Consider the following 15087-nt stretch of genomic DNA (forward strand, 5'->3'; position numbering starts at 1 on the left):
TAAGAATATAACTTAATGTAAAAATAAAATCCACTCATTAGCATTTTATCCTTTTCAGATATTTGTGAGCTCTCAAAAGACATGATTTCTACAAATTTGGGAATTGACAAGTACACTAGTTTAACTTGTATTTACTTTCAAATAAACAATCATGCAATGAGTGAAGTGCCCATTTAGCAATAGTCCTGCGAGCTCATTAGAGAGATAAGCAAAAAACTCAGTGTCAGTACACTGCTTGAGGATTCCTACAGTCATTCTGCTTGTTTAAATACAGAAATACTGGTTCATCTCCCACATCTGTCCCAGTATTGCAGCTTCTACCAAGCTCAAATTTTGCACAACTATTAACTCTGTTCTAAGCAACAGCAGTCAGGCATGTATACATGCTTTTCTTTTTCCCTTATTTCACAAGCAAAGTATAAAGAATGCCTGACTTTGTACTGCTTAGCAAGATACACAGCATTCTTTATCCACTCTGTTCCTTGCAATAAAAAGTAGTGATGTCTGAAGGTGTTATCCTGGTGTGAAAGCTTTCTAGCAATGAATGGACAAATGGCAATGCTCAGATCTACTCTGTGCTAAAACAGAATGGCATTAAATATACTGATCCGAAGGATATTGCCAATATCCTGGCAGATCGATTCAGTGCCAACTTCACCCCCCCTCTCACCCCCTAAATGGCCCATCTCAATACCGGAAGATTGCCAAATTCCAGTAATAATGGCCACACAGGTACAAAACGCACTCTCTAAAGCCAAGAATATAGCATCCATGGGACCAGATGACATCCCGGGCTGTGTACTACATGAACTACAATATGAACTGGCACCTCACCTAAGTGTCATGTTTAATCATAGCCTCACCTCAGGTTTCGTGCCCACTGAGTGGCGCAGAGCTACAGTTATCTCAATCCACAAGGGGGGATCCACCTTGGATCCCGGAAACTACCGTCCCATCAGTCTGACAAGCCTTATCTGCAAGGCCATGGAGCGTATTATAATGGAACTTATAAACAAAGACATTGGCAACCTTCAAACACTGGACCCCACCCAGTTTGGGTTTGTGAAGGGCTGATCTTGTCTCCTGAACCTGATTGACTTCTTTGAATCAGTCTCCAGAGCCATGGACAAGGGTAAGGTGGTCCACACAGCCTATCTAGACCTTGCCAAGGCCTTTGACACCATCCCCCACTCTGGAATCATAGATAAACTTACTAAGTTGGGCATTAATCCCTATGTCACCCAATGGGTTGCTAAATGGCTTACTGATAGAACCCACACTGTAAAACTAGCCGACTCCAAATCCAGCTCCAGACAAGTGACAAGTGGAGTACCTCAGGGTTCAGTCCTGGGGCCGCTCTTGTTTGGCATCTACTTCTCTGAAGTACAGGTAAACACTAAGGGACTCTGGCTAACAAAGTTTGCAGATGACTGCAAACTGGGAGCCATTATTGAATCCCCAAATGATATGGATACTCTACAAAAGGGCCTTACAGAAACAGATGCTTGGTGCCAGAGCCATGGGCTCAAGCTCAATGCCAAGAAATGTATTGTTATCCCTTTGGGAAAAACATGTATCCATGAATTACCATATAGGTGGCAGTACACTAAACACAGAAAGTGTGATAAGAGACTTAGGGACACAGGTGGACAGTGGTCTCACCTTTGATAACCACATTGCCACAACAGTCAGGAAATCCTTCTATGTGGCACACCTCATCACGAAGGGCTTTTTATCCAGAAAAAAGGAGGTCATCGTCCCACTGTACTCATCCCTCATTAGACCCATTATAGAATACAATGCCCCATTTGGTATGTACTTCTCAAGACATCTGCAACAACTGGAAAGGCCTCAGAAATACCTCACTAAAAGAATCACAGGCCTAAAGCAGATGCCCTATGTTGACCGCCTTAAAAAACTCCAGCTATACTCTGTCACATATCGTCTACTCAGAGGTGATCTCTGCTTAACATACAAGGCCATGTCAAACCCAGAGCTGTTGGACATGCTACACTTAAAGAAATCCCATTCCCTCAGAGCTACATGCTCCAGGGATCTAAACCTTGTCATCACAATAAACAAAACATGCTGGAGGGATAGGTTCCTGACCCAGAGACTCCCCAGGCTCTGGAATAGATTGCCCATACATGTCAAGCAGAGTGCCTCTTTGGACCTCTTCAAGAGGAACCTTGATGATTGGATAGGAGAAAGGAAATTCACCCCAGGGATCACGTCAGTCGCCCTGCTAGACAGGGGTCCAGGAAAGTAAATAATGTGGGAAGAAATAGCCAGGGAATTGTTATGGCTAGGCTTGTATAGGCCCTAGGGCTGATAGCCTAGTACCAACCTATGAACCTATGAACCTATGACATCCTTCCCTTTGACCTCAGCTGCCTTGGTCACATGAACAACCTAAGAATTTCCATAATCCATATTGTAGAAATGTATTTGTCTTCAGTTATTAAAGGAAACTTGGGGAGAAACACAGAAGTTTTATTGAGTTCTTGTAGTGCTGAATTTGAAGCAGTTGTTGAGCAGAATTAAAGATTTTTTTACTCATTTTACAGATGTAGTTTTTACCTGTTATACATAATCTCAGAAAATGCTTACTATTGAGTCTCAATGAGTTTGGGAGAACAAGGAAATTCAGGATAATCGTCATATTGCAATACCTTTCTTATTGTTACCATTGATGGACTGGATAGTAACAATGGATAGTTTCCATACTGTAAGGTATGTCAAATAAAATGGAAATTCTAGGAGGACACATTCACCACAATGGCCCCACCTATAACAATGAACATCAAGACAATTCTCTTCCAGACACTACTCTAACCCTACAACTGTCCACCCCCAAACGCATTAATTTAACTTTTGCTACCATAAATGTTAAAAGCATAATAAATAAAACTGATGAGCTACATGCCTGGATTATCCAACACAGGCTTGATGTTCTTGCTGTAACTGAAATCAGGCTTAAACCCAGCATAAACGACTTTGAAATTGTCTCCAATTTATAATATCATCCATAATGACCATAAAAGAGGAAAGGTGGAGGTATTGCATTAATGTTTCCCAAAAACTACTACCACATCTCCCCTTGCAACAAACCAACACCAAAATTCAGATCAGCAAAGCTTCTTATTCCTTTCCTGAAATTAAACAATTATAAACAGATATGCAATACTGTTCGTTAGACAATGGGCAATTTGTAGATTGCATCCTGACTGGAGTCCAAACATTCTCTAGCAGGGTATTAATATAAAAGTAATGCCCAGTGAAAAACAAGTCTGCCACTTCACAGCAGCATATCAAGCCACCACGGAGCTTGGATAGAAAAAAACTAATGGCTGCCATTATTTTACGCTCGCTACTTCTGCTGTTTAGCAAGTGTAAAATGTAAAAAAAAAAAAAAAAAAAAAAAATTAAAAGTGTGTGTATGTTTATGTCTGTTTGCAAGTGTATGCATGCATGTGAGTGAGCGCAAAATCGATCAAGCCATTATTTTACACTTGCTAAGCAGCGCTTTTGGTGTTTAGTGAGTGTAAATAAACAGAAAAAAAGTATGTGTGTATGTGTATGTGTGTTTATGTTTCTGTCTGCGTGTGTGTGAATGCATACATGAAAGCAGATGAGACTGTGAGTGTGTGTGTGTGTGTGTGTGTGTGTGTGTGTGTGTGTGTGTGTGTGTGTGTGTCTGTGTGTGTGTGTCTGTGTGTGTGTGTGTGTGTATGTGTACATTGTTTACCTGTAGCTGTCTTTTAACTGCTTAACAAAATAATTGGGGTAATCCCTAGACTTTTTACATCATGGTACACGGTCACTATGGACCCATACACAATTTAGTGCAGGAGTACCTGCAAACCCCTCCTATAATATAACCAGTAATTACATACAGTGGAAAGGAGAGACAAAGCATCAAGTGAACTATTAAACCACAGAATCACACGCACACAAACACATGCCGTCGCCACAAACTAAACTGCATACGAAATCAAAAAAGTGCAAGTTGTCAACAGGGGAACACTTTAAAGGAAGTCAAGATAATTTGAGCTAATTTACTTAAAAAGTACTTATTTCATAATGAGACTGATTGAAATTTTAAAATAATATTTATTTATGTATTTTATTTATTTCAGTTTGTTATTAGGGACAGTCCATTGGGCCAAGGTAGCCCATTTTCAATGGAGGCCCGAGGAGAAAAGCTCCTGACAGAAAGACAATATTAAAATATATTAGTACACCATATAAGAGCAACAATTTAAGTTCAATATACAGAAAGAAAATATTATAAAAACATTGAAATATACGAGCTAAGTCAACCACATATAAAATGTTTACAAGAAACAACAAATTCATGTTCATTTAGTGCAACATAATTTTAGACAAAGGAATTTAAGCAGTGGCAGAGTTTTGAGTAGGATAAAATAGAGATAGGTATCAGGGTGCAGGTAGGATGGGCACATGAGCACTCTCAGAGAGAGGAGAGGTGAGTGTGGAGTAAGGTTTTAAAGGAAGGGAGATTCTGGGTAGTTCTAATGTGAGGGGAAAGAGAGTTCCATAATATAGCAAGGGAGAATGATAGTAGTAGTTGCCCTGGTGAATGTAAAGACTTGTAAAGTTCAAAGAGGTTCTGATTTGTGGATCTAAGTGTTCTGTGTGGCTGGTGAAGTTTTAAGGAAGAAGTGAGTGATGGACAGCTAGAGGGTTTAACAATGAGTTTGTGTACTGTTTTAGGTAGCCTGAGAGTTCCAACCAGTTTAGCACATGGAGGGAGTTACAATGATGAGTGGAGGATTTAGATCCTGTGGCAAACTTGGAAATTTTATTATAGCATGAGGATAGTTTAGATTTCAGGGTTGAATGGAGATTACTGTGTAGTGGAGCTCCATATAAAAGGGAGGTTAGGGGGTAGGTGGTAGATAGGAGTTATCTAGAAGACAGATAAAGGCAGTGTCTGTGTTAATAAAGCATTTCAAGTTTTTGATGAGTTTTTTTATATTGGTTTGTAGGTGGGTGTCAAACTTTAGCTGGTCATCGATAAGGATGCCCGAAGTTGTGCATTCAGAACTATGTCAATAGATGTTTGGTTTAGACTGAGTATAGAGAAGGATGCTTTGTCAACAGCCATATGTCTAGAAGGGGTAAAGATCATTATTTTGGATTCGGAGCCATTGAGGGCTAGATGACTGCCAAGCATCTAGGACTCAGTGGAGCACAAGGCCTCTTGAGTAAGGTTTATTAATATGGGAAGACTTTTGGCAGAGCAGATGATAGTTGAGTCATCTGCATAGTGTACCAGTTAAGCGTTGGGGATCTTTTGGTGAAAATCATTGATAAAAATGTTAAATAGTAAAGGACCCAATATAGAGCCTTGAGGTACACCTGTTGGGGTGTGAAGGAAAGAGGAAGTACAGTAGTTCCATTTTACAGCTTATTCCCTGGCTGAAAAATAGCTGGTGAACCATTTGATAGAAGAGGAGGATAGATTAATATGGGAGAGTTTAGAAAGCAGAAGCTCATGGGAGACAGTATCGAAAGCCTTGGATAAGTTAAGGAGGAGGGTAGAAACTATGTTACCAGAGTTGCGAGCAGAGTTGATGGTTTCGAGGAAGAAAAAGAGGGTAGTGGTGGTGCTATGTCCTGGTCTAAACCCATGTTGTGTAGGAGTCAGTAGTTGGTTGTCCAGTAGGTAGGGTAAAAGTCGCAGGTGAATACATTTTCTGAGTATCTTCGAGATAGGGGATAGGATAGCAATAGGGCGAAAGTTGGAGATTGAACAGTTGTTACCTCTTTTGTTGAGTGGAATGATGAAGGCTTTTTTCCATAGGTGTGGTATGTAGGACTCCTGGATGGATCAATTGATTAGGATGCTGATGGGAAGGGCTATGTCATCAGCGGCTAGTTTGAGAAAGTTGGATGGAATGTCATCTGTGGCATTAGAGCAAGGTTTTAACTTTAGTAGGAGCTTTTTTATAGTGTGAGTAGGAATGGATTTGTGAGTAATATAGGAAGACTCAGAGTTATTGGGGTTGAATTCTTGGTTTCAGTTATGTTGGGGGGGATATTATTAGGGAAAGAGGAAGTGAGTTTGCCTATGGAGTCAATGAAAAAGGAGTTAAATTGGGTAGCTAGGTGGAGGTCAGGTGCGTCTGGGTCAGGGCAGAGGTTCTCTTTTTTACCTGGAGATAGTATTTATACAATGCTACTCCAAAACTATTTGGGGTTAGTTTTATGATTATTTTGAACTTTAAGATAGTAGAATTTATGGTCAGTGGCCATTTGTTTTTTTACTTGATTTCGCAGTTGTTTGTATTTTGCAAGAGAGTTGGGAGTTTTGCATTTTTGATAGTATATCCAGGTTTTGACTTGAAGATGCATAAGTACTTTGTATCTTTGGTTAGCCAGGGGGCTGTTTTGGATCTGAGTCTTTTGGTTCTGCAGGGGGCAAAGTGGTTAACTAGATCAGTGAAAATTCTATTGAAGAGTGAGACAGCGGCATCTAAAGGAAGGACCTTAGAGGGTTCCAGTCTATCTGTTTTAAGGCATTATAGAAGTAGGGGGTTGAAGTTTTGCATGTTGCGGGTAGTAATGTGTTTGCGCTGAAGGAGGAGGGGGGGTGGTGTATGTAGGGAGGGAGATGGTCACTAAGGGAGTCAGGGAGAGTACCATTATCAGAAATACGGTTTGGGTGGGAGACTAGTATCCAGTCAAGGATGCTACCTGTGGTGTAATCTTTATTTGGTCTAGTAGGAGTTTTGATTAGCTGAATGAATTGATATAGGTTGATGCTTTGATAAGGGGTAGATGAGTCAATGGAAGACCTGTTAATGTTGACATCACCAAAGATTATTGTCTCATCATTTATGTTGGAAGTAAACCAAGCAAGAATATCTTCCAGAATAGGGATATTGTTACCAGGTGGTATTTACAGGGAGTCAATGCATAAAGTTGTACTGTTGTTTACTTTGAGAAGGACGAGGGGTAGCTTGGCAGTGTCAAATGAGGGTATGGGCTTAGTATAGGGTGTCACTGTTAAGGAGGAGGAGAAGAGTAAGGCCACTCCTCCACCTTTCTTTTGGGAGCTGTCATTTCTTATAAGTTTATAGTTTGGGGGTGTTATTTTGGTATCTTTTATGTGTACTCAGGACACACTGGAACGGACCACCACAATGAATGGATAAACCACAAATCTTTAATCGAACAAACCACAAATCTTTAATCGGACAAGCGCTTTTGCATGTAAAACACGCTTCTTCAGATCCTTAATACAGAATGAAAATCTAAAATGCATACTTATACATATACTGAGATAGACACACCTCTCCAATGAAATACATAGCTAATTAAACAATTAACAATTAAGTGATTGATTCATTGTTCAGCTGAGTGATCTGTTCTCAAACACTAAAACACTAAAAACAACTAATGCATTGTTCATCAATTCAAACTGCTCACATAAAGCAGCTATGATGCATGAAAATAAAAATAAAAATAACTTAAAATATGACTTAAGTCACAACGGACATTAGCACAATTTAAAATCAGAAGAGCTTAAAAAAGCCTAAAAAAGCTAGAAAAAAGTTAGAAAAATGTGCAGAAGCTGTCTTAAGCATAGGATGCATATTAACATAAAAAATATATATAGAAAAATATATGAAAACTACCTTGCACTAATTGTGCCTTACATAGACCCTCATCAAAGACTCTCCCTACTCCAATGAAACTCCACATTGTGTCCATCGACATAGATACTGTACAAGAGAAAAAACATATGCTTAACAGCAGAAATATCCACATATACAGCAGCGAAACATACAGCTAGATGAAAAACATTAGACACGCATCAACTTACTCAAACAATTCCTTCAGGATCATCTAAGATTTGCATCCTGTAGCTACAATCTAACATTCTACGATATGTCGCTAGACATGTGCATAAATCCTGGCAACTCATGCTGATGCCATACTTGCTGTCTTGTCGGATAAAAATCATGATGTTATAAGATCCATCAACAAATCTCCAATCAAAGTATACAGCATTTGAATAAGCTGTTAAACCCATCTGCACCCATCAACATGTCTTACTTCGATGTCTCTCTTCTTATAAGTTTATAGTTTGGGGGTGTTATTTTGGTATCTTTTATGTGTGGTTTTAGCCAGGTTTCTGTGATAGAGAGAATATCACATTTGTTGTGGGAGATCCAGGCATGAAAGGCAGGTATTTTATTACAAAGGCTCCTGGCATTCTGTAGCACAGAGAAGAGATTTGTGGAGGAGGGGAGCACTATGTGAGCTTGGTTTGCAAGTGGAGTTGTGTGAAAGCCCTGGGTTAGGGTATATGTCTCCAGAGCAGAGGAGGAGGATGACTAACTTAGAATAGAGAATGGATAGGTATGTATGTTCTAAGGGGTTATAGGTGTGGGTATTGGAACCTAATGAGGTTCGCTTAGTAGCTATGGGAAGTGGTTTACTAGGAGTAAGGAAGAGCTTTCTTTGAAACAGAAAAGATACATCATGTTTATAGAGGTGGGAAGAGGCTTGGGTTGTTGAGGGAGAGTCTTTGTTAATATATATTGCAGTTGTGTGAAAGGGAGGCGAGTACTGAAACTGTGGGAGAATAGTGTGGTAGAGTAGGTGGAAGAGGATGAGGCTTTGAAATAAGGACAGTAGAGCATGAACAGCTTTTGTTTGCATGATAGGTGTTAGATGCAAGTTAAGTGAGAGGGATATGCAGGAAGAGAGACAGTTAATAAATGGGAGAGGTGTAGTTACAATGGTTTGTTTGAGGATGTGTAGACAGGGATGTTGCTGTGTGAATGATGAGTAAAGCAGACGGCAGTGGGTTGGTGTAAGACAACAGGCTGAGGACAGTGATAGGGAGTGGAGGGAGGGAGGGAGGGAGGGAAGGATTTCTTTTGATAAGCAGTTTTTATGTGGGAGTGGTTAGAGAGCTATAAAGGTAGATGTGCTGGGGGCAGGTAAGAATTGGGGGCAGGGTAGGGGAGCAGACTGAGCCCGCAGGGGCAACAGTGTGGGAAGAGCTGAGAGAAGAGAAAGCCTACAGGAACAATCAGTGGAATTGAACTTTAAGCAGTAAGGAAACAAGGCAGCACGGGTAAAGGAAAGCTGGATACAATTGAATTTAGGGTAAATGTGGACTGTAACCAATGCAAAGACTGAGCTACTGAGTGATCCTAAACACTAAGTACAGTGGGGAAAGCCTAACACAAACCTAGAGCACATGAGGTTATGGTTAGGGAAGGAAGGGTTTGCACTACCACCTAGTGGCAGACCTGGGTAATTGCAGCTGAAGTGAGAAGAGGGAGAATTTGGGGAATGAGGGCAGCCTGCTAGCACACACAGAATGGCGCAACACTAGGCAGACTACATAATCAGAGAAAAGGGCAAACAATAGTTGAAGCACGTACACTGGTATAACTTTAAGCAGCAGCAGGTTTCTTATTCTTTAATAGGAACCCTTTCTGGTTTTATTTGGTTGCCACAGGTTGATAGTTCAAGGTGGTGAGAGGGAGAAACACCTTGGGAGATGGGAGGGCAGGACATAGCAAGCTGTAAGGGAGAAAAAAAACTGTTTAGCAATTTAATCAGAGAGAGGGGAGGCAAAAGTAACACTAAAAGAACAAGCTAGGAATATTAGAGAGCTAGAGGAAGCGGCTGGAGGCTAGGATAGGCATGAGCATAACAAAGTGTAGGTTGAGAGAAAAGAATGCAAATAAATCAGGAAGGGAGCTTGAAACAGCAGTAGATAAGGGTGAGCATGCAGAGAAACAGCTGAGGGGAGTAGGTTTAAGCTGTTAATACATTGTGATATACCAGGTTACACAGATTAAATACCGTAGAAGTGTCCCAGGTTAACTCAATATGACATAGAGCTCAGGTGTACAGATACAACTGTTGAATACAAATGCAGCAGAATTACATATAAGCATCACATTGTGCCTAATATTTAAACCAATATAGAGGCAACAACAGTAGTTACAGCTACCAGCAGATTCTAATGAGGCAAAAGTAAAGACAGTCACGGTTCAGCAACTATTTTTCAATTACTCAGATATTCTAGACAACTACAGCTAAACAATGTGTGTGGTATATATATATATATATATATATATATGTTTACTATCATTACAGTGATCGCACTTTGTGCAAATTATCATTTCTACAAACTGTAGAAATGAAATCAAAAACAGCGACTGACAAATATGTTGAACGCAGAAGTGGTGTATTTTCGAATTCAGCACAATTCGAACATTCACCACACTTCCGCAACTGTAAGTACTGAGCAGCTCACAGTAAAGAATGGTTTTGCAGGGGGCCAAGAAAATCTGCACCCCCACACACACCCTGCTACTTATATATACAAACTCTGAGATCTCACTACAGTGAGAGAAAGGGTACATTTGCCGATACCCACTATATTGTGATCTGCATTAAAATGTAGAAAGTCACAACAGTGAATGCTGTACTGTATTCGCTGTTGTACATTTCTACATTTCTATGTTTGTTCATGCAATATTATTGAATGAGGGATTTCGGACTGCCAGAATCGTACAAAGTCCGATCACCCCTTAATAGTAAACCATACATGTGTGTGTGTGTGTGTGTGTGTGTGTGTGTGTGTGTGTGTGTGTGTGTGTGTGTATATATATATATATATATATATATATATATATATATATATATATATATATATATATATATATATACACACATAGTTCCACTTCATATCATCGAATTATCATTTAACTGAATTTCAAATCGAGACCAAATCGTGGAAAACTCATTTCGTCAAAAACTCATATCATCGAATCTCAAATCATTGAAAATTATAAAGCAACTAGAAATAACATTCCACAAAGTTTTTACTACATTTATGCAGGGGGGCAAGCCCCCTGCACCCCCCACACCCCCCATAAATAAATATACCAACTCCAAGGTCGCACTACAGTGGGGGGGGGGGGAAGGTATATATATATATATATATATATATATCTACACACACACACACACACACACACACACACACACACACACACACACACACACACACACACACACACACACATACACACACACACCAGGATCACACTACAGTGGGGAAAATGAGATATACCTTCTATTTGCTTTATTGTACTACTTGTCAGTGAAATGAGTTTTAGGTGAAATGAGTTTTAGGTGAAAGGAACTTTAGGTGATATGCTGTTGGTGAAATGAGTTTAGCTGAAATGAGTTTTGGGTGAAGTGATATGTACCCGTATATATATATATATATATATATATATATATATATATATATATATATATATGTGTATACATATATAAAAATATAGTACTTAAAACATAAGTAAGTAAAACATAACAATTTTACAAAAAGCTCATTCTCTAAGCACAATAATGCCCTCCGGGATGTGAGTTAATGTGTAATTAACACTCTTCCTGGGGTATAGAGGTCCTCCACTGGACGGGTGTTAATTACACATTAACACACACCCTGTCAGGCATTATTGCTTGCATACATCCTTACTGACGACATTACAGCTTTACTGGAAGATATCCTACTTTGAATTTCATTAACAATTCCACAAGAAATAACACTACTAGGTGATGTGAATATCAACTACAATATAATTAACTTTTTATTTCATAGCTTGCATAGCATCTCTCACCAAAGATTCCTCAAAATCTAATCCTAACCCTGCCCAGCTACTACATACCACCATATCCACTTTCACCTTCAAATCTGTGCCCACATCCTATATAAAACTACTCGTAAACAAACTCAAACCATGTCAGTTGATCACCTTCCAAGTGAATAGCTTAAAATAGCAGGCAATAGCAATGTCTGCCCTGTAGCAATCCTTATAACTAGGTCAGTCCAGGAATCCCACATCTCCTTTCTCTGGAAAAAGTCATACATAATCCCACTGCACCAAAGAGGAAATTCAGCAGACATTCCTAACTTTGGACCTATAGCAATTTTATCCCCCTTCTCCATAATACTAGAAAAATGAATTCAAAAACAACTGTGAGACTAACTTCCTCAGGAAGAACCCCTGTCCCCTGCAAAACATGGTTTCCATCCTTCCCATAGTACTAACACTGTACAATAAAGCTAGATATAACAGCAAACTAGTCTCCTTCTTATTTCTAGACTTGTCTAAAGCCTTCACCACAGTTTGCCACTCTATCCTTGGTCTTCTCCTCTAAAACATTTTCACCAACACCCTCCACACATACATACAACAGGCTTCCCTAATACAGTACCCAGATGACCCTATACTCATTTGCACATGTAACAATGTGGCATATCTCTAAACATTACTCAGGAAGGTTTAACTGCAACTGACATTTGGCTTTGTAACTCACAACTCATGCTCAACTATAGAGAAAGAAAAACTTTTTTCCCCATATCCCTCTTTCATGAAAAAAAATAACATTTACAGTCATCTGTCTTGATAATACAACCATTGAAGTCACTTCACATAGCAAGTTATTATGATAATGGATAATAATCTTAAATTCTGCCTGCATATACATACTTGAGTAAGTAAAACTCATCAAAAACTAGAGATGCTTTATAGAGCAAAAACACTTTATCACTGCTGCAACTAGAACTACACTTGCCACTACTTTTCTCCTCCCTATATGTCGTTATGATGCTCCCATCCTTACTAACCTTTAAGCATCACACAAATCAAAACTTGAACAACACTATAACAAAGTTGTTAAATTTGCAGCAAGTGTGCCCATTTCAGAACCCACCACTGTATAGCACTAAAAAGCCTAAATTGGTTAGAAATTCCCCATCAACTAATATATACACAGCTTCTTACCACCTATAAAATTATCCATAATCCATCTGCTTGTCCAGCACTAAATTATCCAGAATCCATCTGCTTGTCTGGCACTAAATAACATTCTACACAACTATGTTTCTAGTCAGTCATTACAATCCAGTGATCAAAAACTCCTGTCTGTCCACAAATCTATGAAATCTGATGGGCTTTGCCTTTACTTGTACCATGTTGTTAAGGCCTGGAACTCCTTATCTTTTCCATCAGGTCAAAACCCTCCACCCCATCCTTTAAAACCATTCTGAAAGACTGCCTAGCCAAAAGCTGACTCTGTTCTTGCTTAACACCAGGGTAACCTATATCCTTAAATGTTCACAAATTCCTATTCATACCTTACATCTCCTTACTCTCCCCTCTTTACTCACTTTCTTACTTTTAATAATTTCTCTGCTCTGGCTGTCTAAATATGCCATAAGCCTCCTTTTCTCTTACTTTGTATTGCAAGTCATGTTTGTATTATACTAACTTGCCTTTAATTTATCTACAAACTGACTAAAATTTCTTTAACTATTAAATCCTTGTCTTTTAACTTGTATCTACTCTTAACCAATGTGTTCCTATTATGCATAATTTGGTATAATTATTTAAACTGTATTTTTTACATTACTTTTAAAGACTTTAAATTCTTATTCTAAACATGTTTTATAATATTTTGGAGCTTATTCCCACTGAAAATGGGCCCCTATCCAGTTGGACTTTTCTGTTAATCGAATGTCAATAAATAAATAAGTAAATATGTTATATACTTCCTGGACACTCTGGGGTTAAAAATGATGGGAAATAAATTTATTATTTCTTCATTTTACTGGAAGGTATTTCTAATGGTTGTTTTGGATTTAAAGAGATGAATAGTATTTTTCACATTCGATAAAGTAAACACCATGTTGACATTTTTATGGGCAGTCATACAATATGAATGTGCTACCAGAGAGTTTCTGTCTGTGTGTTTTGATGGTCTGCAAGCAGAGCTGCATAGAAAGTAAATCCTGTATTGCTACAATGAAATTCCTGATTAACAGCAGCCTGTGTCACCGAGGCATCCCTTGGGCAAGTTACTTCCACTGAATCATCCTTTGATTGAGCATATTATCTGTTTGATTTAGCAGTTCAGATGAACCATGGCAGGCCTTCCTACCCTATCCCTCCTCAGAAATTCCTGACTGTAGTTAACATCTGATTTGAGTCCTCCTTCATGCTGGGAATGAGGCCTTACCTGTAGAGAAAATATAAAATAATTCCTCGCAGACACTGCATATACTAAAGCATTCAAAAAGGTCACACATAAGTTGTGTTGCAGGTTATTTCAGACAATACCTCAGCAGTGTGGTGCATTAACATGCGAGGCAGCACTCCATTATGTAAGGTGTCCAGAACTATGTGGGACTTGATAATTTATTTGGCAGCAGTACATCTCAAAGGAAAGCAGAATGTCTTTGTTAACACAATCACTTACTCAGTAGATTTGAATCCCAAATAGCGAAACACAAACTTTGCCTTTAGGGTTCCACGTTGAGATCTCTCCACATGGCAGGAAATATGCATATGAGAAGCTTTTTGCTAGGCCCTCAAATATTCTTATATGATCTGCTCAAGACACATTTTCTATGCATTCTATCCTTTATTCCCATGACACCCACTCCCAGAAAGACAAGGAAGGAAGGAAAGGAAAGGAGATGTTTGGCTCAAGTGGTTAAAAAGTGGCTGGGGCAGCCATGATTCTCTTACAGGATGCAGAGGTGTCTGTGACAGTGCCCCTCAGGAATGAGTTATGGCTGCAGCACCAGGAGAAAAGCATCTCCTTTCTTCAACTAGCCTTTCACATTTTGCAATTCAAAGACTGTTTGGAAGGTGTCTAATAATTTGGAATGACATATTTTCCCAGGATCTAAAATGAATATTAGATCTGCCCTCATTTGCATATTCAGTACAATGACGCAGACTCCTTTAAATTCAACCTAGCTCATACAAGACATAAAAATGTAACAAAATGTAAAAAAAAAAATGTGTTTGTGCAAAAAAGCAAGTCCTCCTGTATCACCTGTACTCTCACACTCTCCTGACTTTAAATGTGCCACTTCTGAGATTGTACAATAATAAGGTAACTCACAAATTTTCTTACTCCACTGCTTATGATATGGGGGAAAATGCAAACCGCACCATAACTCATATGCAGTATCAGTGAAGGGAATAGACCAATTCACTTACACTG

At 39.1% G+C, this 15087-nt stretch overlaps 1 long non-coding RNA gene across 1 annotated transcript in view; it reads left to right on the top strand.

The window, feature by feature from the left end:
• LOC122814037 overlaps positions 1-15087 on the top strand; it is an 81274-nt gene that overhangs the window by 46876 nt on the left and 19311 nt on the right. The window lies entirely within an intron of this gene.

This window comes from Protopterus annectens, chromosome 1.part1, assembly GCF_019279795.1.
Source record: "Protopterus annectens isolate FY-2018-M chromosome 1.part1, PAN1.0, whole genome shotgun sequence".
Taxonomy (NCBI): Eukaryota; Metazoa; Chordata; order Ceratodontiformes; family Protopteridae; genus Protopterus; species Protopterus annectens.